The sequence below is a fragment of the Leptodactylus fuscus genome, chromosome 3 (genome assembly GCF_031893055.1).
Source record: "Leptodactylus fuscus isolate aLepFus1 chromosome 3, aLepFus1.hap2, whole genome shotgun sequence".
NCBI classification, from domain to species: domain Eukaryota; kingdom Metazoa; phylum Chordata; class Amphibia; order Anura; family Leptodactylidae; genus Leptodactylus; species Leptodactylus fuscus.
In genome coordinates, this window is record NC_134267.1 from 124,000,895 (window position 1) to 124,022,908 (window position 22,014).

Sequence of the window (22,014 nt, forward strand, 5' to 3'; positions counted from 1 at the left end):
AAGAGAAATGGAACCAAGGATACCCATTTCGAAGAACAGGCAAAACAACAAAAGCAAGAGTATTGCATTGGCCGGGAATCGAACCCGGGCCTCCCGCGTGGCAGGCGAGAACTCTACCACTGAACCACCAATGCTTGAAGGGGTCTCTTTTGACGCTAGCGGCTCCTGCCGGCCTTAGGGGCCGCACTGGGATGTTTTCCACCGATGCCATCTCTATCCTGCTGGATAGCCCCACAATGCAGACACACCGAGCCCGGCAAGCTCAGTCGGTAGAGCATGAGACTCTTAATCTCAGGGTCGTGGGTTCGAGCCCCACGTTGGGCGGAGGTTGGTTTATTTTCGTCATTCTTCCCCCAACTGTCAGCTTACAAGTCCTCTTCCCATCCTGATCAGACAAAAAAATGAACTAAAAAAAGAGACCTTGAATGGAGCAATAAAAGTAAACAACCTTTCAATGGAAGGCCCAAGAGGCATGAAAACCAACCCATAATTACACTCCTTCCCTGACAAACAGCTGACATGGCTGTTTGCATCCAGGATGCTATTTTACTTGGAAGGAGTTAGTCAAGGAGAAATGGAACCAAGGATACCCATTTCGAAGAACAGGCAAAACAACAAAATCAAGAGTATTGCATTGGCCGGGAATCGAACCCGGGCCTCCCGCGTGGCAGGCGAGAATTCTACCACTGAACCACCAATGCTTGACGGGGTCTGTTTTGACGCTAGCGGCTCCTGCCGGACTTAGGGGCCGCACTGGGATGTTTTCCACCGATGCCATCTCTATCCTGCTGGATAGCCCCACAATGTAGACACACCGAGCCCGGCTAGCTCAGTCGGTAGAGCATGAGACTCTTAATCTCAGGGTCGTGGGTTCGAGCCCCACGTTGGGCGGAGGTTGGTTTATTTTGGTCATTCTTCCCCCAACTGTCAGCTTACAAGTCCTCTTCCCATCCTGATCAGACAAAAAAATGAACTAAAAAAAGAGACCTTGAATGGAGCAATAAAAGTAAACAACCTTTCAATGGAAGGCCCAAGAGGCATGAAAACCAACCCATAATTACACTCCTTCCCTGACAAACAGCTGACATGGCTGTTTGCATCCAGGATGCTATTTTACTTGGAAGGAGTTAGTCAAGGAGAAATGGAACCAAGGATACCCATTTTGAAGAATAGGCAAAACAACAAAATCAAGAGTATTGCATTGGCCGGGAATCGAACCCGGGCCTCCCGCGTGGCAGGCGAGAAATCTACCACTGAACCACCAATGCTTGACGGGGTCTATTTTGACGCTAGCGGCTCCTGCCGGACTTAGGGGCCGGACTGGGATGTTTTCCACCGATGCCATCTCTATCCTGCTGGATAGCCCCACAATGCAGACACACCGAGCCCGGCTAGCTCAGTCGGTAGAGCATGAGACTCTTAATCTCAGGGTCGTGGGTTCGAGCCCCACGTTGGGCGGAGGTTGGTTTTTTTTGGTCATTCTTCCCCCAACTGTCAGCTTATAAGTCCTCTTCCCATCCTGATCAGACAAAAAAATGAACTAAAAAAAGAGACCTTGAATGGAGCAATAAAAGTAAACAACCTTTCAATGGAAGGCCCAAGAGGCATGAAAACCAACCCATAATTACACTCCTTCCCTGACAAACAGCTGACATGGCTGTTTGCATCCAGGATGCTATTTTACTTGGAAGGAGTTAGTCAAGGAGAAATGGAACCAAGGATACCCATTTCGAAGAACAGGCAAAACAACAAAATCAAGAGTATTGCATTGGCCGGGAATCGAACCCGGGCCTCCCGCGTGGCAGGCGAGAATTCTACCACTGAACCACCAATGCGTGACGGGGTCTGTTTTGACGCTAGCGGCTCCTGCCGGACTTAGGGGCCGGACTGGGATGTTTTCCACCGATGCCGTCTCTATCCTGCTGTATAGCCCCACAATGAAGCCACACTAAGCCCGGCTAGCTCAGTCGGTAAAGCTTGAGACTCTTAATCTCAGGGTTGTGGGTTCGAGCCCCACGTTGGGCGGAGGTTGGTTTATTTTCGTCATTCTTCCCCCAACTGTCAGCTTACAAGTCCTCTTCCCATCCTGATCAGACAAAAAATGAACTAAAAAAAGAGACCTTGAATGGAGCAATAAAAGTAAACAACCTTTCAATGGAAGGCCCAAGAGGCATGAAAACCAACCCATAATTACACTCCTTCCCTGACAAACAGCTGACATGGCTGTTTGCATCCAGGATGCTATTTTACTTGGAAGGAGTTAGTCAAAGAGAAATGGAACCAAGGATACCCATTTCGAAGAACAGGCAAAACAACAAAATCAAGAGTATTGCATTGGCCGGGAATCGAACCCAGGCCTCCCGCGTGGCAGGCGAGAATTCTACCACTGAACCACCAATGCTTGACGGGGTTTGTTTTGACTCTAGCGGCTCCTGCCGGACATAGCGGCCGGACTGGGATGTTTTCCACCGATGCCATCTCTATCCTGCTGGATAGCCCCACAATGCAGACACACCGAGCCCAGCTAGCTCAGTCGGTAGAGCATGAGACTCTTAATCTCAGGGTCGTGGGTTCGAGCCCCACGTTTGGCGGAGATTGGTTTATTTTGGTCATTCTTCCCCCAACTGTCAGCTTACAAGTCCTCTTCCCATCCTTATCAAACAAAAAAATGAACTAAAAAAAGAGACCTTGAATGGAGCAATAAAAGTAAACAACCTTTCAATGGAAGGCCCAAGAGGCATGAAAACCAACCCATAATTACACTCCTTCCCTGACAAACAGCTGACATGGCTGTTTGCATCCAGGATGCTATTTTACTTGGAAGGAGTTAGTCAAGGAGAAATGGAACCAAGGATACCCATTTCGAAGAACAGGCAAAACAACAAAATCAAGAGTATTGCATTGGCCGGGAATCGAACCCGGGCCTCCCGCGTGGGAGGCGAGATATCTACCACTGAACCACCAATGCTTGACGGGGTCTCTTTTGACGCTAGCGGCTCCTGCCGGACTTAGGGGCCGGACTGGGATGTTTTCCACCGATGCCATCTCTATCCTGCTGGATAGCCCCACAATGCAGACACACCGAGCCCGGCTAGCTCAGTCGGTAGAGCGTGAGACTCTTAATCTCAGGGTCGTTGGGTCGAGCCCCACGTTGGGCGGAGGTTGTTTTTTTTTGGTCATTCTTCCCCCAACTGTCAGCTTACAAGTCCTCTTCCCATCCTGATCAGACAAAAAAATGAACTAAAAAAAGAGACCTTGAATGGAGCAATAAAAGTAAACAACCTTTCAATGGAAGGCCCAAGAGGCATGAAAACCAACCCATAATTACACTCCTTCCCTGACAAACAGCTGACATGGCTGTTTGCATCCAGGATGCTATTTTACTTGGAAGGAGTTAGTCAAGGAGAAATGGAACCAAGGATACCCATTTCGAAGAACAGGCAAAACAACAAAATCAAGAGTATTGCATTGGCCGGGAATCGAACCCGGGCCTCCCGCGTGGCAGGCGAGAATTCTACCACTGAACCACCAATGCTTGACGGTGTTTATGTTGATGCTAGCGGCTCCTCCCGGACTTAGGGGCCGGACTGGGATGTTTTCCACCGATGCCGTCTCTATCCTGCTGTATAGCCCCACAATGAAGCCACACTAAGCCCGGCTAGCTCAGTCGGTAAAGCTTGAGACTCTTAATCTCAGGGTTGTGGGTTCGAGCCCCACGTTGGGCGGAGGTTGGTTTATTTTCGTCATTCTTCCCCCAACTGTCAGCTTACAAGTCCTCTTCCCATCCTGATCAGACAAAAAATGAACTAAAAAAAGAGACCTTGAATGGAGCAATAAAAGTAAACAACCTTTCAATGGAAGGCCCAAGAGGCATGAAAACCAACCCATAATTACACTCCTTCCCTGACAAACAGCTGACATGGCTGTTTGCATCCAGGATGCTATTTTACTTGGAAGGAGTTAGTCAAAGAGAAATGGAACCAAGGATACCCATTTCGAAGAACAGGCAAAACAACAAAATCAAGAGTATTGCATTGGCCGGGAATCGAACCCGGGCCTCCCGCGTGGCAGGCGAGAACTCTACCACTGAACCACCAATGCTTGAAGGGGTCTCTTTTGACGCTAGCGGCTCCTGCCGGCCTTAGGGGCCGCACTGGGATGTTTTCCACCGATGCCATCTCTATCCTGCTGGATAGCCCCACAATGCAGACACACCGAGCCCGGCAAGCTCAGTCGGTAGAGCATGAGACTCTTAATCTCAGGGTCGTGGGTTCGAGCCCCACGTTGGGCGGAGGTTGGTTTATTTTCGTCATTCTTCCCCCAACTGTCAGCTTACAAGTCCTCTTCCCATCCTGATCAGACAAAAAAATGAACTAAAAAAAGAGACCTTGAATGGAGCAATAAAAGTAAACAACCTTTCAATGGAAGGCCCAAGAGGCATGAAAACCAACCCATAATTACACTCCTTCCCTGACAAACAGCTGACATGGCTGTTTGCATCCAGGATGCTATTTTACTTGGAAGGAGTTAGTCAAGGAGAAATGGAACCAAGGATACCCATTTCGAAGAACAGGCAAAACAACAAAATCAAGAGTATTGCATTGGCCGGGAATCGAACCCGGGCCTCCCGCGTGGCAGGCGAGATATCTACCACTGAACCACCAATGCTTGACGGGGTCTGTTTTGACGCTAGCGGCTCCTGCCGGACTTAGGGGCCGGACTGGGATGTTTTCCACCGATGCCATCTCTATCCTGCTGGATAGCCCCACAATGCAGACGCACCGAGCCCGGCTAGCTCAGTCGGTAGAGCATGAGACTCTTAATCTCAGGGTCGTGGGTTCGAACCCCACGTTGGGCGGAGGTTGGTTTTTTTTGGTCATTCTTCCCCCAACTGTCAGCTTACAAGTCCTCTTCCCATCCTGATCAGACAATAAAATGAACTAAAAAAAGAGACCTTGAATGGAGCAATAAAAGTAAACAATCTTTCAATGGAAGGCCCAAGAGGCATGAAAACCAACCCATAATTACACTCCTTCCCTGACAAACAGCTGACATGGCTGTTTGCATCCAGGATGCTATTTTACTTGGAAGGAGTTAGTCAAGGAGAAATGGAACCAAGGATACCCATTTCGAAGAACAGGCAAAACAACAAAATCAAGAGTATTGCATTGGCCGGGAATCGAACCCGGGCCTACCGCGTGGAAGGCGAGATATCTACCACTGAACCACCAATGCTTGACGTGGTATGTTTTGACGCTAGCGGCTCCTGCCGGACTTAGGGGCCGGACTGGGATGTTTTCAACCGATGCCATCTCTATCCTGCTGGATAGCCCCACAATGCAGACACACCGAGCCCGGCTAGCTCAGTCGGTAGAGCATGAGACTCTTAATCTCAGGGTCGTGGGTTCGAGCCCCACGTTGGGCGGAGGTTGGTTTTTTTTGGTCATTCTTCCCCCAACTGTCAGCTTACAAGTCCTCTTCCCATCCTGATCAGACAAAAAAATGAACTAAAAAAAGAGACCTTGAATGGAGCAATATAAGTAAACAACCTTTCAATGGAAGGCCCAAGAGGCATGAAAACCAACTCATAATTACACTCCTTCCCTGACAAAGAGCTGACATGGCTGTTTGCATCCAGGATGCTATTTTACTTGGAAGGAGTTAGTCAAGGAGAAATGGAACCAAGGATACCCATTTCGAAGAAAAGGCAAAACAACAAAATCAAGAGTATTGCATTGGCCGGGAATCGAACCCGGGCCTCCCACATGGCAGGCGAGAATTCTACCACTGAACCACCAATGCGTGACGGGGTCTGTTTTGACGCTAGCGGCTCCTGCCGGACTTAGGGGCCGGACTGGGATGTTTTCCACGGATGCCGTCTCTATCCTGCTGTATAGCCCCACAATGAAGCCACACTAAGCCCGGCTAGCTCAGTCGGTAAAGCTTGAGACTCTTAAACTCAGGGTTGTGGGTCCGAGCCCCACGTTGGGCGGAGGTTGGTTTATTTTCGTCATTCTTCCCCCAACTGTCAGCTTACAAGTCCTCTTCCCATCCTGATCAGACAAAAAAATGAACTAAAAAAAGAGACCTTAAATGGAGCAATAAAAGTAAACAACCTTTCAATGGAAGGCCCAATAGGCATGAAAACCAACCCATAATTACACTCCTTCCCTGACAAACAGCTGACATGGCTGTTTGCATCCAGGATGCTATTTTACTTGGAAGGAGTTAGTCAAAGAGAAATGGAACCAAGGATACCCATTTCGAAGAACAGGCAAAACAACAAAATCAAGAGTATTGCATTGGCCGGGAATCGAACCCAGGCCTCCCGCGTGGCAGGCGAGAATTCTACCACTGAACCACCAATGCTTGAAGGGATCTGTTTTGACGCTAGCGGCTCCTGCCGGACTTAGGGGCCGCACTGGGATGATTTCCACCGATGCCATCTCTATCCTGCTGGATAGCCCCACAATGCAGACACACCGAGCCCGGCTAGCTCAGTCGGTAGAGCATGAGACTCTTAATCTCAGGGTCGTGGGTTCGAGCCCCACGTTGGGCGGAGGTTGGTTTATTTTGGTCATTCTTCCCCCAACTGTCAGCTTACAAGTCCTCTTCCCATCCTGATCAGACAAAAAATGAACTAAAAAAAGAGACCTTGAATGGAGCAATAAAAGTAAACAACCTTTCAATGGAAGGCCCAATAGGCATGAAAACCAACCCATAATTACACTCCTTCCCTGACAAACAGCTGACATGGCTGTTTGCATCCAGGATGCTATTTTACTTGGAAGGAGTTAGTCAAGGAGAAATGGAACCAAGGATACCCATTTCGAAGAACAGGCAAAACAACAAAATCAAGAGTATTGCATTGGCCGGGAATCGAACCCAGGCCTCCCGCATGGCAGGCGAGAATTCTACCACTGAACCACCAATGCTTGACGTGGTCTGTTTTGACGCTAGCGGCTCCTGCCGGACTTAGGGGCCGGACTGGGATGTTTTCCACCGATGCCGTCTCTATCCTGCTGTATAGCCCCACAATGCAGCTACACTGAGCCCGGCTAGCTCAGTCGGTAGAGCATGAGACTCTTAATCTCAGGGTCGTGGGTTCGAGCCCCACGATGGGCGGAGGTTGGTTTATTTTCGTCATTCTTCCCCCAACTGTCAGCTTACAAGTCCTCTTCCCATCCTGATCAGACAAAAAAATGAACTAAAAAAAGAGACCTTGAATGGAGCAATAAAAGTAAACAACCTTTCAATGGAAGGCCCAAGAGGCATGAAAACCAACCCATAATTACACTCCTTCCCTGACAAAGAGCTGACATGGCTGTTTGCATCCAGGATGCTATTTTACTTGGAAGGAGTTAGTCAAGGAGAAATGGAACCAAGGATACCCATTTCGAAGAAAAGGCAAAACAACAAAATCAAGAGTATTGCATTGGCCGGGAATCGAACCCGGGCCTCCCACATGGCAGGCGAGAATTCTACCACTGAACCACCAATGCGTGACGGGGTCTGTTTTGACGCTAGCGGCTCCTGCCGGACTTAGGGGCCGGACTGGGATGTTTTCCACCGATGCCGTCTCTATCCTGCTGTATAGCCCCACAATGAAGCCACACTAAGCCCGGCTAGCTCAGTCGGTAAAGCTTGAGACTCTTAATCTCAGGGTTGTGGGTTCGAGCCCCACGTTGGGCGGAGGTTGGTTTATTTTCGTCATTCTTCCCCCAACTGTCAGCTTACAAGTCCTCTTCCCATCCTGATCAGACAAAAAATGAACTAAAAAAAGAGACCTTGAATGGAGCAATAAAAGTAAACAACCTTTCAATGGAAGGCCCAAGAGGCATGAAAACCAACCCATAATTACACTCCTTCCCTGACAAACAGCTGACATGGCTGTTTGCATCCAGGATGCTATTTTACTTGGAAGGAGTTAGTCAAAGAGAAATGGAACCAAGGATACCCATTTCGAAGAACAGGCAAAACAACAAAATCAAGAGTATTGCATTGGCCGGGAATCGAACCCGGGCCTCCCGCGTGGCAGGCGAGAATTCTACCACTGAACCACCAATGCTTGACGGGGTTTGTTTTGACTCTAGCGGCTCCTGCCGGACATAGCGGCCGGACTGGGATGTTTTCCACCGATGCCATTTCTATCCTGCTGGATAGCCCCACAATGCAGACACACCGAGCCCAGCTAGCTCAGTCGGTAGAGCATGAGACTCTTAATCTCAGGGTCGTGGGTTCGAGCCCCACGTTTGGCGGAGATTGGTTTATTTTGGTCATTCTTCCCCCAACTGTCAGCTTACAAGTCCTCTTCCCATCCTTATCAAACAAAAAAATGAACTAAAAAAAGAGACCTTGAATGGAGCAATAAAAGTAAACAACCTTTCAATGGAAGGCCCAAGAGGCATGAAAACCAACCCATAATTACACTCCTTCCCTGACAAACAGCTGACATGGCTGTTTGCATCCAGGATGCTATTTTACTTGGAAGGAGTTAGTCAAGGAGAAATGGAACCAAGGATACCCATTTCGAAGAACAGGCAAAACAACAAAATCAAGAGTATTGCATTGGCCGGGAATCGAACCCGGGCCTCCCGCGTGGCAGGCGAGATATCTACCACTGAACCACCAATGCTTGACGGGGTCTGTTTTGACGCTAGCGGCTCCTGCCGGACTTAGGGGCCGGACTGGGATGTTTTCCACCGATGCCATCTCTATCCTGCTGGATAGCCCCACAATGCAGACACACCGAGCCCGGCTAGCTCAGTCGGTAGAGCGTGAGACTCTTAATCTCAGGGTCGTGGGGTCGAGCCCCACGTTGGGCGGAGGTTGGTTTTTTTTGGTCATTCTTCCCCCAACTGTCAGCTTACAAGTCCTCTTCCCATCCTGATCAGACAAAAAAATGAACTAAAAAAAGAGACCTTGAATGGAGCAATAAAAGTAAACAACCTTTCAATGGAAGGCCCAAGAGGCATGAAAACCAACCCATAATTACACTCCTTCCCTGACAAACAGCTGACATGGCTCTTTGCATCCAGGATGCTATTTTACTTGGAAGGAGTTAGTCAAAGAGAAATGGAACCAAGGATACCCATTTCGAAGAACAGGCAAAACAACAAAATCAAGAGTATTACATTGGCCGGGAATCGAATCCAGGCCTCCCGCGTGGCAGGCAAGAATTCTACCACTGAACCACCAATGCTTGACAGGGTCTGTTTTGACGCTAGCGGCTCCTGCCGGACTTAGGGGCCGCACTGGGATGTTTTCCACCGATGCCATCTCTATCCTGCTGGATAGCCCCACAATGTAGACACACCGAGCCCGGCTAGCTCAGTCGGTAGAGCATGAGACTCTTAATCTCAGGGTCGTGGGTTCGAGCCCCACGTTGGGCGGAGGTTGGTTTATTTTGGTCATTCTTCCCCCAACTGTCAGCTTACAAGTCCTCTTCCCATCCTGATCAGACAAAAAAATGAACTAAAAAAAGAGACCTTGAATGGAGCAATAAAAGTAAACAACCTTTCAATGGAAGGCCCAAGAGGCATGAAAAACAACCCATAATTACACTCCTTCCCTGACGGGGTTTTGACGCTAGCGGCTCCTGCCGGACTTAGGGGCCGGACTGGGATGTTTTCCACCGATGCCATCTCTATCCTGCTGGATAGCCCCACAATGCAGACACACCGAGCCCGGCTAGCTCAGTCGGTAGAGCATGAGACTCTTAATCTCAGGGTCGTGGGTTCGAGCCCCACGTTGGGCGGAGGTTGGTTTATTTTGGTCATTCTTCCCCCAACTGTCAGCTTACAAGTCCTCTTCCCATCCTGATCAGACAAAAAAATGAACTAAAAAAAGAGACCTTGAATGGAGCAATAAAAGTAAACAACCTTTCAATGGAAGGCCCAAGAGGCATGAAAACCAACCCATAATTACACTCCTTCCCTGACAAACAGCTGACATGGCTGTTTGCATCCAGGATGCTATTTTACTTGGAAGGAGTTAGTCAAGGAGAAATGGAACCAAGGATACCCATTTCGAAGAACAGGCAAAACAACAAAATCAAGAGTATTGCATTGGCCAGGAATCGAACCCAGGCCTTCAACGTGGCAGGCGAGAATTCTACCACTGAACCACCAATGCTTGACGTGGTCTGTTTTGACGCTAGCGGCTCCTGCCGGACTTAGGGGCCGGACTGGGATGTTTTCCACCGATGCCGTCTCTATCCTGCTGTATAGCCCCACAATGCAGCCACACCGAGCCCGGCTAGCTCAGTCGGTAGAGCATGAGACTCTTAATCTCAGGGTCGTGGGTTCGAGCCCCACGTTGGGCGGAGGTTGGTTTATTTTCGTCATTCTTCCCCCAACTGTCAGCTTACAAGTCCTCTTCCCATCCTGATCAGAAAAAAAAATGAACTAAACAAAAAAAACCTTGAATGAAGAAATAAAAGTAAACAACCTTTCAATGGAAGGCCAAAGAGGCGTGAAAACCAACCCATAAATACAGTACTTCCCTGACAAATAGCTGACATGGCTGTTTGCATCCAAGATGATATTTTACTTGGAAGGAGTTAGTCAAGGAGAAATGGAACCAAGGATACCCATTTGGAAGAACAGGCAAAACAACAAAATCAAGAGTATTGCATTGGCCAGCAATCGAACCCGGGCCTCCCACGTGGCAGGCGAGAATTCTACCACTGAACCACCAATGCTTGACAGGGTCTGTTTTGACGCTAGCGGCTCCTGCCGGACTTAGGGGCCGGAATGGAATGTTTTCCACCGATGCCGTCTCTATCCTGCTGTATAGCCCCACAATGCACCCACTAGCTCAGTCGGTAGAGCATGAGACTCTTTATCTCAGGGTCGTGGGTTCGAGCCCCACGTTGGGCGGAGGTTGGTTTATTTTGGTCATTCTTCCCCCAACTGTCAGCTTACAAGTCCTCTTCCCATCCTGATCAGACAAAAAAATGAACTAAAAAAAGAGACCTTGAATGGAGCAATAAAAGTAAACAACCTTTCAATGGAAGGCCCAAGAGGCATGAAAACCAACCCATAATTACACTCCTTCCCTGACAAACAGCTGACATGGTTGTTTGCATCCAGGATGCTATTTTACTTGGAAGGAGTTAGTCAAGGAGGAATGGAACCAAGGATACCCATTTCGAAGAACAGGCAAAACAACAAAATCAAGAGTAGTGCATTGGCCGGGAATCGAACCCGGGCCTCCCGCGTGGCAGGCGAGAATTCTACCACTGAACCACCAATGCTTGACGGTGTTTATGTTGATGCTAGCGGCTCCTCCTGGACTTAGGGGCCGGACTGGGATGTTTTCCACCGATGCCGTCTCTATCCTGCTGTATAGCCCCACAATGAAGCCACACTAAGCCCGGCTAGCTCAGTCGGTAAAGCTTGAGACTCTTAATCTCAGGGTTGTGGGTTCGAGCCCCACGTTGGGCGGAGGTTGGTTTATTTTCGTCATTCTTCCCCCAACTGTCAGCTTACAAGTCCTCTTCCCATCCTGATCAGACAAAAAATGAACTAAAAAAAGAGACCTTGAATGGAGCAATAAAAGTAAACAACCTTTCAATGGAAGGCCCAAGAGGCATGAAAACCAACCCATAATTACACTCCTTCCCTGACAAACAGCTGACATGGCTGTTTGCATCCAGGATGCTATTTTACTTGGAAGGAGTTAGTCAAAGAGAAATGGAACCAAGGATACCCATTTCGAAGAACAGGCAAAACAACAAAATCAAGAGTATTGCATTGGCCGGGAATCGAACCCGGGCCTCCCGCGTGGCAGGCGAGAATTCTACCACTGAACCACCAATGCTTGACGGGGTCTGTTTTGACGCTAGCGGCTCCTGCCGGACTTAGGGGCCGCACTGGGATGTTTTCCACCGATGCCATCTCTATCCTGCTGGATAGCCCCACAATGTAGACACACCGAGCCCGGCTAGCTCAGTCGGTAGAGCATGAGACTCTTAATCTCAGGGTCGTGGGTTCGAGCCCCACGTTGGGCGGAGGTTGGTTTATTTTGGTCATTCTTCCCCCAACTGTCAGCTTACAAGTCCTCTTCCCATCCTGATCAGACAAAAAAATGAACTAAAAAAAGAGACCTTGAATGGAGCAATAAAAGTAAACAACCTTTCAATGGAAGGCCCAAGAGGCATGAAAACCAACCCATAATTACACTCCTTCCCTGACAAACAGCTGACATGGCTGTTTGCATCCAGGATGCTATTTTACTTGGAAGGAGTTAGTCAAGGAGAAATGGAACCAAGGATACCCATTTTGAAGAATAGGCAAAACAACAAAATCAAGAGTATTGCATTGGCCGGGAATCGAACCCGGGCCTCCCGCGTGGCAGGCGAGAAATCTACCACTGAACCACCAATGCTTGACGGGGTCTATTTTGACGCTAGCGGCTCCTGCCGGACTTAGGGGCCGGACTGGGATGTTTTCCACCGATGCCATCTCTATCCTGCTGGATAGCCCCACAATGCAGACACACCGAGCCCGGCTAGCTCAGTCGGTAGAGCATGAGACTCTTAATCTCAGGGTCGTGGGTTCGAGCCCCACGTTGGGCGGAGGTTGGTTTTTTTTGGTCATTCTTCCCCCAACTGTCAGCTTATAAGTCCTCTTCCCATCCTGATCAGACAAAAAAATGAACTAAAAAAAGAGACCTTGAATGGAGCAATAAAAGTAAACAACCTTTCAATGGAAGGCCCAAGAGGCATGAAAACCAACCCATAATTACACTCCTTCCCTGACAAACAGCTGACATGGCTGTTTGCATCCAGGATGCTATTTTACTTGGAAGGAGTTAGTCAAGGAGAAATGGAACCAAGGATACCCATTTCGAAGAACAGGCAAAACAACAAAATCAAGAGTATTGCATTGGCCGGGAATCGAACCCGGGCCTCCCGCGTGGCAGGCGAGAATTCTACCACTGAACCACCAATGCGTGACGGGGTCTGTTTTGACGCTAGCGGCTCCTGCCGGACTTAGGGGCCGGACTGGGATGTTTTCCACCGATGCCGTCTCTATCCTGCTGTATAGCCCCACAATGAAGCCACACTAAGCCCGGCTAGCTCAGTCGGTAAAGCTTGAGACTCTTAATCTCAGGGTTGTGGGTTCGAGCCCCACGTTGGGCGGAGGTTGGTTTATTTTCGTCATTCTTCCCCCAACTGTCAGCTTACAAGTCCTCTTCCCATCCTGATCAGACAAAAAATGAACTAAAAAAAGAGACCTTGAATGGAGCAATAAAAGTAAACAACCTTTCAATGGAAGGCCCAAGAGGCATGAAAACCAACCCATAATTACACTCCTTCCCTGACAAACAGCTGACATGGCTGTTTGCATCCAGGATGCTATTTTACTTGGAAGGAGTTAGTCAAAGAGAAATGGAACCAAGGATACCCATTTCGAAGAACAGGCAAAACAACAAAATCAAGAGTATTGCATTGGCCGGGAATCGAACCCGGGCCTCCCGCGTGGCAGGCGAGAACTCTACCACTGAACCACCAATGCTTGAAGGGGTCTCTTTTGACGCTAGCGGCTCCTGCCGGCCTTAGGGGCCGCACTGGGATGTTTTCCACCGATGCCATCTCTATCCTGCTGGATAGCCCCACAATGCAGACACACCGAGCCCGGCAAGCTCAGTCGGTAGAGCATGAGACTCTTAATCTCAGGGTCGTGGGTTCGAGCCCCACGTTGGGCGGAGGTTGGTTTATTTTCGTCATTCTTCCCCCAACTGTCAGCTTACAAGTCCTCTTCCCATCCTGATCAGACAAAAAAATGAACTAAAAAAAGAGACCTTGAATGGAGCAATAAAAGTAAACAACCTTTCAATGGAAGGCCCAAGAGGCATGAAAACCAACCCATAATTACACTCCTTCCCTGACAAACAGCTGACATGGCTGTTTGCATCCAGGATGCTATTTTACTTGGAAGGAGTTAGTCAAGGAGAAATGGAACCAAGGATACCCATTTCGAAGAACAGGCAAAACAACAAAATCAAGAGTATTGCATTGGCCGGGAATCGAACCCGGGCCTCCCGCGTGGCAGGCGAGATATCTACCACTGAACCACCAATGCTTGACGGGGTCTGTTTTGACGCTAGCGGCTCCTGCCGGACTTAGGGGCCGGACTGGGATGTTTTCCACCGATGCCATCTCTATCCTGCTGGATAGCCCCACAATGCAGACGCACCGAGCCCGGCTAGCTCAGTCGGTAGAGCATGAGACTCTTAATCTCAGGGTCGTGGGTTCGAACCCCACGTTGGGCGGAGGTTGGTTTTTTTTGGTCATTCTTCCCCCAACTGTCAGCTTACAAGTCCTCTTCCCATCCTGATCAGACAATAAAATGAACTAAAAAAAGAGACCTTGAATGGAGCAATAAAAGTAAACAATCTTTCAATGGAAGGCCCAAGAGGCATGAAAACCAACCCATAATTACACTCCTTCCCTGACAAACAGCTGACATGGCTGTTTGCATCCAGGATGCTATTTTACTTGGAAGGAGTTAGTCAAGGAGAAATGGAACCAAGGATACCCATTTCGAAGAACAGGCAAAACAACAAAATCAAGAGTATTGCATTGGCCGGGAATCGAACCCGGGCCTACCGCGTGGCAGGCGAGATATCTACCACTGAACCACCAATGCTTGACGTGGTATGTTTTGACGCTAGCGGCTCCTGCCGGACTTAGGGGCCGGACTGGGATGTTTTCAACCGATGCCATCTCTATCCTGCTGGATAGCCCCACAATGCAGACACACCGAGCCCGGCTAGCTCAGTCGGTAGAGCATGAGACTCTTAATCTCAGGGTCGTGGGTTCGAGCCCCACGTTGGGCGGAGGTTGGTTTTTTTTGGTCATTCTTCCCCCAACTGTCAGCTTACAAGTCCTCTTCCCATCCTGATCAGACAAAAAAATGAACTAAAAAAAGAGACCTTGAATGGAGCAATATAAGTAAACAACCTTTCAATGGAAGGCCCAAGAGGCATGAAAACCAACTCATAATTACACTCCTTCCCTGACAAAGAGCTGACATGGCTGTTTGCATCCAGGATGCTATTTTACTTGGAAGGAGTTAGTCAAGGAGAAATGGAACCAAGGATACCCATTTCGAAGAAAAGGCAAAACAACAAAATCAAGAGTATTGCATTGGCCGGGAATCGAACCCGGGCCTCCCACATGGCAGGCGAGAATTCTACCACTGAACCACCAATGCGTGACGGGGTCTGTTTTGACGCTAGCGGCTCCTGCCGGACTTAGGGGCCGGACTGGGATGTTTTCCACGGATGCCGTCTCTATCCTGCTGTATAGCCCCACAATGAAGCCACACTAAGCCCGGCTAGCTCAGTCGGTAAAGCTTGAGACTCTTAAACTCAGGGTTGTGGGTCCGAGCCCCACGTTGGGCGGAGGTTGGTTTATTTTCGTCATTCTTCCCCCAACTGTCAGCTTACAAGTCCTCTTCCCATCCTGATCAGACAAAAAAATGAACTAAAAAAAGAGACCTTGAATGGAGCAATAAAAGTAAACAACCTTTCAATGGAAGGCCCAATAGGCATGAAAACCAACCCATAATTACACTCCTTCCCTGACAAACAGCTGACATGGCTGTTTGCATCCAGGATGCTATTTTACTTGGAAGGAGTTAGTCAAAGAGAAATGGAACCAAGGATACCCATTTCGAAGAACAGGCAAAACAACAAAATCAAGAGTATTGCATTGGCCGGGAATCGAACCCAGGCCTCCCGCGTGGCAGGCGAGAATTCTACCACTGAACCACCAATGCTTGAAGGGATCTGTTTTGACGCTAGCGGCTCCTGCCGGACTTAGGGGCCGCACTGGGATGATTTCCACCGATGCCATCTCTATCCTGCTGGATAGCCCCACAATGCAGACACACCGAGCCCGGCTAGCTCAGTCGGTAGAGCATGAGACTCTTAATCTCAGGGTCGTGGGTTCGAGCCCCACGTTGGGCGGAGGTTGGTTTATTTTGGTCATTCTTCCCCCAACTGTCAGCTTACAAGTCCTCTTCCCATCCTGATCAGACAAAAAATGAACTAAAAAAAGAGACCTTGAATGGAGCAATAAAAGTAAACAACCTTTCAATGGAAGGCCCAATAGGCATGAAAACCAACCCATAATTACACTCCTTCCCTGACAAACAGCTGACATGGCTGTTTGCATCCAGGATGCTATTTTACTTGGAAGGAGTTAGTCAAGGAGAAATGGAACCAAGGATACCCATTTCGAAGAACAGGCAAAACAACAAAATCAAGAGTATTGCATTGGCCGGGAATCGAACCCAGGCCTCCCGCATGGCAGGCGAGAATTCTACCACTGAACCACCAATGCTTGACGTGGTCTGTTTTGACGCTAGCGGCTCCTGCCGGACTTAGGGGCCGGACTGGGATGTTTTCCACCGATGCCGTCTCTATCCTGCTGTATAGCCCCACAATGCAGCTACACTGAGCCCGGCTAGCTCAGTCGGTAGAGCATGAGACTCTTAATCTCAGGGTCGTGGGTTCGAGCCCCACGATGGGCGGAGGTTGGTTTATTTTCGTCATTCTTCCCCCAACTGTCAGCTTACAAGTCCTCTTCCCATCCTGATCAGACAAAAAAATGAACTAAAAAAAGAGACCTTGAATGGAGCAATAAAAGTAAACAACCTTTCAATGGAAGGCCCAAGAGGCATGAAAACCAACCCATAATTACACTCCTTCCCTGACAAAGAGCTGACATGGCTGTTTGCATCCAGGATGCTATTTTACTTGGAAGGAGTTAGTCAAGGAGAAATGGAACCAAGGATACCCATTTCGAAGAAAAGGCAAAACAACAAAATCAAGAGTATTGCATTGGCCGGGAATCGAACCCGGGCCTCCCACATGGCAGGCGAGAATTCTACCACTGAACCACCAATGCGTGACGGGGTCTGTTTTGACGCTAGCGGCTCCTGCCGGACTTAGGGGCCGGACTGGGATGTTTTCCACCGATGCCGTCTCTATCCTGCTGTATAGCCCCACAATGAAGCCACACTAAGCCCGGCTAGCTCAGTCGGTAAAGCTTGAGACTCTTAATCTCAGGGTTGTGGGTTCGAGCCCCACGTTGGGCGGAGGTTGGTTTATTTTCGTCATTCTTCCCCCAACTGTCAGCTTACAAGTCCTCTTCCCATCCTGATCAGACAAAAAATGAACTAAAAAAAGAGACCTTGAATGGAGCAATAAAAGTAAACAACCTTTCAATGGAAGGCCCAAGAGGCATGAAAACCAACCCATAATTACACTCCTTCCCTGACAAACAGCTGACATGGCTGTTTGCATCCAGGATGCTATTTTACTTGGAAGGAGTTAGTCAAAGAGAAATGGAACCAAGGATACCCATTTCGAAGAACAGGCAAAACAACAAAATCAAGAGTATTGCATTGGCCGGGAATCGAACCCGGGCCTCCCGCGTGGCAGGCGAGAATTCTACCACTGAACCACCAATGCTTGACGGGGTTTGTTTTGACTCTAGCGGCTCCTGCCGGACATAGCGGCCGGACTGGGATGTTTTCCACCGATGCCATTTCTATCCTGCTGGATAGCCCCACAATGCAGACACACCGAGCCCAGCTAGCTCAGTCGGTAGAGCATGAGACTCTTAATCTCAGGGTCGTGGGTTCGAGCCCCACGTTTGGCGGAGATTGGTGTATTTTGGTCATTCTTCCCCCAACTGTCAGCTTACAAGTCCTCTTCCCATCCTTATCAAACAAAAAAATGAACTAAAAAAAGAGACCTTGAATGGAGCAATAAAAGTAAACAACCTTTCAATGGAAGGCCCAAGAGGCATGAAAACCAACCCATAATTACACTCCTTCCCTGACAAACAGCTGACATGGCTGTTTGCATCCAGGATGCTATTTTACTTGGAAGGAGTTAGTCAAGGAGAAATGGAACCAAGGATACCCATTTCGAAGAACAGGCAAAACAACAAAATCAAGAGTATTGCATTGGCCGGGAATCGAACCCGGGCCTCCCGCGTGGCAGGCGAGATATCTACCACTGAACCACCAATGCTTGACGGGGTCTGTTTTGACGCTAGCGGCTCCTGCCGGACTTAGGGGCCGGACTGGGATGTTTTCCACCGATGCCATCTCTATCCTGCTGGATAGCCCCACAATGCAGACACACCGAGCCCGGCTAGCTCAGTCGGTAGAGCGTGAGACTCTTAATCTCAGGGTCGTGGGGTCGAGCCCCACGTTGGGCGGAGGTTGGTTTTTTTTGGTCATTCTTCCCCCAACTGTCAGCTTACAAGTCCTCTTCCCATCCTGATCAGACAAAAAAATGAACTAAAAAAAGAGACCTTGAATGGAGCAATAAAAGTAAACAACCTTTCAATGGAAGGCCCAAGAGGCATGAAAACCAACCCATAATTACACTCCTTCCCTGACAAACAGCTGACATGGCTGTTTGCATCCAGGATGCTATTTTACTTGGAAGGAGTTAGTCAAGGAGAAATGGAACCAAGGATACCCATTTCGAAGAACAGGCAAAACAACAAAATCAAGAGTATTGCATTGGCCGGGAATCGAACCCGGGCCTCCCGCGTGGCAGGCGAGAATTCTACCACTGAACCACCAATGCTTGACGGTGTTTATGTTGATGCTAGCGGCTCCTGCCGGACTTAGGGGCCGCACTGGGATGTTTTCCACCGATGCCATCTCTATCCTGCTGGATAGCCCCACAATGCAGACACACCGAGCCCGGCTAGCTCAGTCGGTAGAGCCTGAGACTCTTAATCTCAGGGTCGTGGGTTCGAGCCCCACGTTGGGCGGAGGTTGGTTTATTTTCGTCATTCTTCCCCCAACTGCCAGCTTACAAGTCCTCTTCCCATCCTGATCAGACAAAAAATGAACTAAAAAAAGAGACCTTGAATGGAGCAATAAAAGTAAACAACCTTTCAATGGAAGGCCCAAGAGGCATGAAAACCAACCCATAATTACACTCCTTCCCTGACAAACAGCTGACATGGCTGTTTGCATCCAGGATGCTATTTTACTTGGAAGGAGTTAGTCAAAGAGAAATGGAACCAAGGATACCCATTTTGAAGAACAGGCAAAACAACAAAATCAAGAGTACTGCATTGGCCGGGAATCGAGCCCGGGCCTCCCGCGTGGCAGGCAAGAATTCTACCACTGAACCACCAATGCTTGACGGGGTCTGTTTTGACGCTAGCAGCTCCTGCCGGACTTAGGGGCCGCACTGGGATGTTTTCCACCGATGCCATCTCTATCCTGCTGGATAGCCCCACAATGCAGACGCACCGAGCCTGGCTAGCTCAGTCGGTAGAGCATGAGACTCTTAATCTCAGGGTCGTGGGTTCGAGCCTCACGTTGGGCGGAGGTTGGTTTATTTTGGTCATTCTTCCCCCAACTGTCAGCTTACAAGTCCTCTTCCCATCCTGATCAGACAAAAAAATGAACTAAAAAAAGAGACCTTGAATGGAGCAATAAAAGTAAACAACCTTTCAATGGAAGGCCCAAGAGGCATGAAAACCAACCCATAATTACACTCCATCCCTGACAAACAGCTGACATGGCTGTTTGTATCCAGGATGCTATTTTACTTGGAAGGAGTTAGTCAAGGAGAAATGGAACCAAGGATACCCATTTCGAAGAACAGGCAAAACAACAAAATCTAGAGTATTGCATTGGCCGGGAATCGAACCCGGGTCCCCCGCGTGGCAAGCGAGAATTCTACCACTGAACCACCAATGCTTGACGGGGTCTGTTTTGACGCTAGCGGCTCCTGCCGGACTTAGGGGCCGGACTGGGATGTTTTCCACCGATGCCGTCTCTATCCTGCTGTATAGCCCCACAATGCAGCCACACCGAGCCCGGCTAGCTCAGTCGGTAGAGCATGAGACTCTTAATCTCAGGGTCGTGGGTTCGAGCCCCACGTTGGGCGGAGGTTGGATTATTTTCGTCATTCTTCCCATAACTGTCAGCTTACAAGTCCTCTTCCCATCCTGATCAGAAAAAAAAATGAACTAAACAAAGAGACCTTGAATGAAGAAATAAAAGTAAACAACCTTTCAATGGAAGGCCAAAGAGGCGTGAAAACCAACCCATAAACACAGTACTTCCCTGACAAACAGCTGACATGGCTGTTTGCATCTAAGATGATATTTTACTTGGAAGGAGTTAGTCAAGGAGAAATGGAACCAAGGATACCCATTTGGAAGAACAGGCAAAACAACAAAATCAAGAGTATTGCACTGGCCGGGAATCGAACCCGGGTCCCCCACGTGGCAAGCGAGAATTCTACCACTGAACCACCAATGCTTGACGGGGTCTGTTTTGACACTAGCGGCTCCTGCCGGACTTAGGGGCCGGACTGGGATGTTTTCCACCGATGCCATCTCTATCCTGCTGTATAGCCCCACAATGCAGCCACACCGAGCCCGGCTAGCTCAGTCGGTAGAGCATGAGACTCTTAATCTCAGGGTCGTGGGTTCGAGCCCCACGTTGGGCGGAGGTTGGATTATTTTCGTCATTCTTCCCATAACTGTCAGCTTACAAGTCCTCTTCCCATACTGATCAGAAAAAAAAATGAACTAAACAAAGAGACCTTGAATGAAGAAATAAAAGTAAACAACCTTTCAATGGAAGGCCAAAGAGGCGTGAAAACCAACCCATAAACACAGTACTTCCCTGACAAACAGCTGACATGGCTGTTTGCATCTAAGATGATATTTTACTTGGAAGGAGTTAGTCAAGGAGAAATGGAACCAAGGATACCCATTTGGAAGAACAGGCAAAACAACAAAATCAAGAGTATTGCATTGGCCAGCAATCGAACCCAGGCCTCCCACGTGGCAGGCGAGAATTTTACCACTGAACCACCAATGCTTGACGGGGTCTGTGTTGACGCTAGCGGCTCCTGCCGGACTTAGGGGCCGGACTGGGATGTTTTCCACCGATGCCGTCTCTATCCTGCTGTATAGCCCCACAATGCAGCCACACCGAGCCTGGCTAGCTCAGGCGGTAGAGCATGAGACTCTTAATCTCAGGGTCGTGGGTTCGAGCCACACGTTGGGTGGAGGTTGGTTTTTTTCATCATTCTCCCCCCAACTGTCAGCTTACAAGTCCTCTTCCCATCCTGATCAGACAAAAAAATGAACTAAAAAAAGAGACCTTGAATGGAGCAATAAAAGTAAACAACCTTTCAATGGAAGGCCCAAGAGGCATGAAAACCAACCCATAATTACCCTCCTTCCCTGACAAACAGCTGACATGGCTGTTTGCATCCAGGATGCTATTTTACTTGGAAGGAGTTTACTTGGAAGGAGTTAGTCAAAGAGAAATGGAACCAAGGATACCCATTTCGAAGAACAGGCAAAACAACAAAATCAAGAATATTGCATTAGCTGGGAATCGAACCCGGGCCTCCCGCGTGGCAGGCGAGAATTCTACCACTGAACCACCAATGCCTGACGGGATCTGTTTTGACGCTAGTGGCTCCTGCTGGACTTAGGTGCCAGACTGGGATGTTTTCCACCGATGCCGTCTCTATCCTGCTGTATAGCCCCACAATGCAGCCACACTGAGCCAGGCTAGCTCAGTCGGTAAAGCATGAGACTCTTAATCTCAGGGTCGTGGGTTCGAGCCCCACGTTGGGCGGAGGTTGGTTTATTTTCGTCATTCTTCCCCCAAATGTCAGCTTACAAGTCCTCTTCCCATCCAGATCAGACAAAAAAAATGAACTAAAAAAAGAGACCTTGAATGGAGCAATAAAAGTAAACAACCATTCAATGGAAGGCCCAAGAGGCATGAAAACCAACCCATAATTACACTCCTTCCCTGACAAACAGCTGACATGCCTGTTTGCATCCAGGATGCAATTTTACTAGGAAGGAGTCTGGCAAGGAGCAATGGAACTAAGATTACCGATTTCGAAGAACAGGCAAAACAACAAAATCAAGAGTATTGCATTGGTTAGGAATCGAATCCGGGCCTCCGGCGTGACAGGCTA

The 22,014-nt window shown here is 48.8% G+C and overlaps 53 non-coding genes across 53 annotated transcripts; 25 read left to right on the plus strand and 28 right to left on the minus strand.

Moving 5' to 3' along the window:
- Nucleotides 1–63: 63 nt before the first annotated feature.
- Nucleotides 64–134, minus strand: TRNAG-GCC (transfer RNA glycine (anticodon GCC)). The gene has a single exon. It is a non-coding gene; the product is annotated as a tRNA-Gly (tRNA).
- Nucleotides 135–630: 496 nt separating this feature from the next.
- Nucleotides 631–701, minus strand: TRNAG-GCC (transfer RNA glycine (anticodon GCC)). The gene has a single exon. It is a non-coding gene; the product is annotated as a tRNA-Gly (tRNA).
- A 117-nt stretch (nucleotides 702–818) lies between these two features.
- TRNAK-CUU (transfer RNA lysine (anticodon CUU)) lies at nucleotides 819–891 on the plus strand. The gene has a single exon. It is a non-coding gene; the product is annotated as a tRNA-Lys (tRNA).
- A 306-nt stretch (nucleotides 892–1,197) lies between these two features.
- On the minus strand, nucleotides 1,198–1,268 carry TRNAG-GCC (transfer RNA glycine (anticodon GCC)). Its single transcript has one exon. It is a non-coding gene; the product is annotated as a tRNA-Gly (tRNA).
- Nucleotides 1,269–1,385: 117 nt separating this feature from the next.
- On the plus strand, nucleotides 1,386–1,458 carry TRNAK-CUU (transfer RNA lysine (anticodon CUU)). The gene has a single exon. It is a non-coding gene; the product is annotated as a tRNA-Lys (tRNA).
- A 306-nt stretch (nucleotides 1,459–1,764) lies between these two features.
- TRNAG-GCC (transfer RNA glycine (anticodon GCC)) lies at nucleotides 1,765–1,835 on the minus strand. Its single transcript has one exon. It is a non-coding gene; the product is annotated as a tRNA-Gly (tRNA).
- A 117-nt stretch (nucleotides 1,836–1,952) lies between these two features.
- Nucleotides 1,953–2,025, plus strand: TRNAK-CUU (transfer RNA lysine (anticodon CUU)). The gene has a single exon. It is a non-coding gene; the product is annotated as a tRNA-Lys (tRNA).
- Nucleotides 2,026–2,330: 305 nt separating this feature from the next.
- On the minus strand, nucleotides 2,331–2,401 carry TRNAG-GCC (transfer RNA glycine (anticodon GCC)). The gene has a single exon. It is a non-coding gene; the product is annotated as a tRNA-Gly (tRNA).
- Nucleotides 2,402–2,518: 117 nt separating this feature from the next.
- TRNAK-CUU (transfer RNA lysine (anticodon CUU)) lies at nucleotides 2,519–2,591 on the plus strand. Its single transcript has one exon. It is a non-coding gene; the product is annotated as a tRNA-Lys (tRNA).
- A 306-nt stretch (nucleotides 2,592–2,897) lies between these two features.
- On the minus strand, nucleotides 2,898–2,968 carry TRNAG-CCC (transfer RNA glycine (anticodon CCC)). The gene has a single exon. It is a non-coding gene; the product is annotated as a tRNA-Gly (tRNA).
- Nucleotides 2,969–3,464: 496 nt separating this feature from the next.
- TRNAG-GCC (transfer RNA glycine (anticodon GCC)) lies at nucleotides 3,465–3,535 on the minus strand. The gene has a single exon. It is a non-coding gene; the product is annotated as a tRNA-Gly (tRNA).
- A 117-nt stretch (nucleotides 3,536–3,652) lies between these two features.
- TRNAK-CUU (transfer RNA lysine (anticodon CUU)) lies at nucleotides 3,653–3,725 on the plus strand. Its single transcript has one exon. It is a non-coding gene; the product is annotated as a tRNA-Lys (tRNA).
- A 305-nt stretch (nucleotides 3,726–4,030) lies between these two features.
- TRNAG-GCC (transfer RNA glycine (anticodon GCC)) lies at nucleotides 4,031–4,101 on the minus strand. The gene has a single exon. It is a non-coding gene; the product is annotated as a tRNA-Gly (tRNA).
- Nucleotides 4,102–4,785: 684 nt separating this feature from the next.
- On the plus strand, nucleotides 4,786–4,858 carry TRNAK-CUU (transfer RNA lysine (anticodon CUU)). Its single transcript has one exon. It is a non-coding gene; the product is annotated as a tRNA-Lys (tRNA).
- A 306-nt stretch (nucleotides 4,859–5,164) lies between these two features.
- On the minus strand, nucleotides 5,165–5,235 carry TRNAG-UCC (transfer RNA glycine (anticodon UCC)). Its single transcript has one exon. It is a non-coding gene; the product is annotated as a tRNA-Gly (tRNA).
- A 117-nt stretch (nucleotides 5,236–5,352) lies between these two features.
- Nucleotides 5,353–5,425, plus strand: TRNAK-CUU (transfer RNA lysine (anticodon CUU)). The gene has a single exon. It is a non-coding gene; the product is annotated as a tRNA-Lys (tRNA).
- A 306-nt stretch (nucleotides 5,426–5,731) lies between these two features.
- Nucleotides 5,732–5,802, minus strand: TRNAG-GCC (transfer RNA glycine (anticodon GCC)). Its single transcript has one exon. It is a non-coding gene; the product is annotated as a tRNA-Gly (tRNA).
- Nucleotides 5,803–6,298: 496 nt separating this feature from the next.
- TRNAG-GCC (transfer RNA glycine (anticodon GCC)) lies at nucleotides 6,299–6,369 on the minus strand. The gene has a single exon. It is a non-coding gene; the product is annotated as a tRNA-Gly (tRNA).
- Nucleotides 6,370–6,486: 117 nt separating this feature from the next.
- TRNAK-CUU (transfer RNA lysine (anticodon CUU)) lies at nucleotides 6,487–6,559 on the plus strand. The gene has a single exon. It is a non-coding gene; the product is annotated as a tRNA-Lys (tRNA).
- A 305-nt stretch (nucleotides 6,560–6,864) lies between these two features.
- TRNAG-GCC (transfer RNA glycine (anticodon GCC)) lies at nucleotides 6,865–6,935 on the minus strand. Its single transcript has one exon. It is a non-coding gene; the product is annotated as a tRNA-Gly (tRNA).
- Nucleotides 6,936–7,431: 496 nt separating this feature from the next.
- On the minus strand, nucleotides 7,432–7,502 carry TRNAG-GCC (transfer RNA glycine (anticodon GCC)). Its single transcript has one exon. It is a non-coding gene; the product is annotated as a tRNA-Gly (tRNA).
- Nucleotides 7,503–7,619: 117 nt separating this feature from the next.
- TRNAK-CUU (transfer RNA lysine (anticodon CUU)) lies at nucleotides 7,620–7,692 on the plus strand. Its single transcript has one exon. It is a non-coding gene; the product is annotated as a tRNA-Lys (tRNA).
- A 305-nt stretch (nucleotides 7,693–7,997) lies between these two features.
- TRNAG-GCC (transfer RNA glycine (anticodon GCC)) lies at nucleotides 7,998–8,068 on the minus strand. Its single transcript has one exon. It is a non-coding gene; the product is annotated as a tRNA-Gly (tRNA).
- A 117-nt stretch (nucleotides 8,069–8,185) lies between these two features.
- On the plus strand, nucleotides 8,186–8,258 carry TRNAK-CUU (transfer RNA lysine (anticodon CUU)). Its single transcript has one exon. It is a non-coding gene; the product is annotated as a tRNA-Lys (tRNA).
- A 1,061-nt stretch (nucleotides 8,259–9,319) lies between these two features.
- On the plus strand, nucleotides 9,320–9,392 carry TRNAK-CUU (transfer RNA lysine (anticodon CUU)). The gene has a single exon. It is a non-coding gene; the product is annotated as a tRNA-Lys (tRNA).
- A 292-nt stretch (nucleotides 9,393–9,684) lies between these two features.
- TRNAK-CUU (transfer RNA lysine (anticodon CUU)) lies at nucleotides 9,685–9,757 on the plus strand. The gene has a single exon. It is a non-coding gene; the product is annotated as a tRNA-Lys (tRNA).
- Nucleotides 9,758–10,251: 494 nt separating this feature from the next.
- Nucleotides 10,252–10,324, plus strand: TRNAK-CUU (transfer RNA lysine (anticodon CUU)). Its single transcript has one exon. It is a non-coding gene; the product is annotated as a tRNA-Lys (tRNA).
- An 862-nt stretch (nucleotides 10,325–11,186) lies between these two features.
- On the minus strand, nucleotides 11,187–11,257 carry TRNAG-GCC (transfer RNA glycine (anticodon GCC)). Its single transcript has one exon. It is a non-coding gene; the product is annotated as a tRNA-Gly (tRNA).
- Nucleotides 11,258–11,374: 117 nt separating this feature from the next.
- Nucleotides 11,375–11,447, plus strand: TRNAK-CUU (transfer RNA lysine (anticodon CUU)). The gene has a single exon. It is a non-coding gene; the product is annotated as a tRNA-Lys (tRNA).
- A 305-nt stretch (nucleotides 11,448–11,752) lies between these two features.
- On the minus strand, nucleotides 11,753–11,823 carry TRNAG-GCC (transfer RNA glycine (anticodon GCC)). Its single transcript has one exon. It is a non-coding gene; the product is annotated as a tRNA-Gly (tRNA).
- A 117-nt stretch (nucleotides 11,824–11,940) lies between these two features.
- On the plus strand, nucleotides 11,941–12,013 carry TRNAK-CUU (transfer RNA lysine (anticodon CUU)). Its single transcript has one exon. It is a non-coding gene; the product is annotated as a tRNA-Lys (tRNA).
- Nucleotides 12,014–12,319: 306 nt separating this feature from the next.
- TRNAG-GCC (transfer RNA glycine (anticodon GCC)) lies at nucleotides 12,320–12,390 on the minus strand. The gene has a single exon. It is a non-coding gene; the product is annotated as a tRNA-Gly (tRNA).
- A 117-nt stretch (nucleotides 12,391–12,507) lies between these two features.
- Nucleotides 12,508–12,580, plus strand: TRNAK-CUU (transfer RNA lysine (anticodon CUU)). The gene has a single exon. It is a non-coding gene; the product is annotated as a tRNA-Lys (tRNA).
- Nucleotides 12,581–12,886: 306 nt separating this feature from the next.
- Nucleotides 12,887–12,957, minus strand: TRNAG-GCC (transfer RNA glycine (anticodon GCC)). Its single transcript has one exon. It is a non-coding gene; the product is annotated as a tRNA-Gly (tRNA).
- Nucleotides 12,958–13,074: 117 nt separating this feature from the next.
- On the plus strand, nucleotides 13,075–13,147 carry TRNAK-CUU (transfer RNA lysine (anticodon CUU)). Its single transcript has one exon. It is a non-coding gene; the product is annotated as a tRNA-Lys (tRNA).
- Nucleotides 13,148–13,452: 305 nt separating this feature from the next.
- TRNAG-GCC (transfer RNA glycine (anticodon GCC)) lies at nucleotides 13,453–13,523 on the minus strand. Its single transcript has one exon. It is a non-coding gene; the product is annotated as a tRNA-Gly (tRNA).
- Nucleotides 13,524–14,207: 684 nt separating this feature from the next.
- TRNAK-CUU (transfer RNA lysine (anticodon CUU)) lies at nucleotides 14,208–14,280 on the plus strand. The gene has a single exon. It is a non-coding gene; the product is annotated as a tRNA-Lys (tRNA).
- A 494-nt stretch (nucleotides 14,281–14,774) lies between these two features.
- On the plus strand, nucleotides 14,775–14,847 carry TRNAK-CUU (transfer RNA lysine (anticodon CUU)). Its single transcript has one exon. It is a non-coding gene; the product is annotated as a tRNA-Lys (tRNA).
- Nucleotides 14,848–15,153: 306 nt separating this feature from the next.
- On the minus strand, nucleotides 15,154–15,224 carry TRNAG-GCC (transfer RNA glycine (anticodon GCC)). The gene has a single exon. It is a non-coding gene; the product is annotated as a tRNA-Gly (tRNA).
- Nucleotides 15,225–15,720: 496 nt separating this feature from the next.
- On the minus strand, nucleotides 15,721–15,791 carry TRNAG-GCC (transfer RNA glycine (anticodon GCC)). Its single transcript has one exon. It is a non-coding gene; the product is annotated as a tRNA-Gly (tRNA).
- A 117-nt stretch (nucleotides 15,792–15,908) lies between these two features.
- TRNAK-CUU (transfer RNA lysine (anticodon CUU)) lies at nucleotides 15,909–15,981 on the plus strand. Its single transcript has one exon. It is a non-coding gene; the product is annotated as a tRNA-Lys (tRNA).
- A 305-nt stretch (nucleotides 15,982–16,286) lies between these two features.
- On the minus strand, nucleotides 16,287–16,357 carry TRNAG-GCC (transfer RNA glycine (anticodon GCC)). The gene has a single exon. It is a non-coding gene; the product is annotated as a tRNA-Gly (tRNA).
- A 496-nt stretch (nucleotides 16,358–16,853) lies between these two features.
- TRNAG-GCC (transfer RNA glycine (anticodon GCC)) lies at nucleotides 16,854–16,924 on the minus strand. Its single transcript has one exon. It is a non-coding gene; the product is annotated as a tRNA-Gly (tRNA).
- Nucleotides 16,925–17,041: 117 nt separating this feature from the next.
- On the plus strand, nucleotides 17,042–17,114 carry TRNAK-CUU (transfer RNA lysine (anticodon CUU)). Its single transcript has one exon. It is a non-coding gene; the product is annotated as a tRNA-Lys (tRNA).
- A 305-nt stretch (nucleotides 17,115–17,419) lies between these two features.
- Nucleotides 17,420–17,490, minus strand: TRNAG-GCC (transfer RNA glycine (anticodon GCC)). Its single transcript has one exon. It is a non-coding gene; the product is annotated as a tRNA-Gly (tRNA).
- A 117-nt stretch (nucleotides 17,491–17,607) lies between these two features.
- TRNAK-CUU (transfer RNA lysine (anticodon CUU)) lies at nucleotides 17,608–17,680 on the plus strand. The gene has a single exon. It is a non-coding gene; the product is annotated as a tRNA-Lys (tRNA).
- Nucleotides 17,681–18,553: 873 nt separating this feature from the next.
- TRNAG-GCC (transfer RNA glycine (anticodon GCC)) lies at nucleotides 18,554–18,624 on the minus strand. Its single transcript has one exon. It is a non-coding gene; the product is annotated as a tRNA-Gly (tRNA).
- A 117-nt stretch (nucleotides 18,625–18,741) lies between these two features.
- On the plus strand, nucleotides 18,742–18,814 carry TRNAK-CUU (transfer RNA lysine (anticodon CUU)). Its single transcript has one exon. It is a non-coding gene; the product is annotated as a tRNA-Lys (tRNA).
- An 872-nt stretch (nucleotides 18,815–19,686) lies between these two features.
- On the minus strand, nucleotides 19,687–19,757 carry TRNAG-GCC (transfer RNA glycine (anticodon GCC)). The gene has a single exon. It is a non-coding gene; the product is annotated as a tRNA-Gly (tRNA).
- A 117-nt stretch (nucleotides 19,758–19,874) lies between these two features.
- TRNAK-CUU (transfer RNA lysine (anticodon CUU)) lies at nucleotides 19,875–19,947 on the plus strand. Its single transcript has one exon. It is a non-coding gene; the product is annotated as a tRNA-Lys (tRNA).
- Nucleotides 19,948–20,253: 306 nt separating this feature from the next.
- TRNAG-GCC (transfer RNA glycine (anticodon GCC)) lies at nucleotides 20,254–20,324 on the minus strand. Its single transcript has one exon. It is a non-coding gene; the product is annotated as a tRNA-Gly (tRNA).
- Nucleotides 20,325–20,441: 117 nt separating this feature from the next.
- On the plus strand, nucleotides 20,442–20,514 carry TRNAK-CUU (transfer RNA lysine (anticodon CUU)). Its single transcript has one exon. It is a non-coding gene; the product is annotated as a tRNA-Lys (tRNA).
- Nucleotides 20,515–21,401: 887 nt separating this feature from the next.
- On the minus strand, nucleotides 21,402–21,472 carry TRNAG-GCC (transfer RNA glycine (anticodon GCC)). The gene has a single exon. It is a non-coding gene; the product is annotated as a tRNA-Gly (tRNA).
- Between the last annotated feature and the right edge of the window lie 542 nt (nucleotides 21,473–22,014).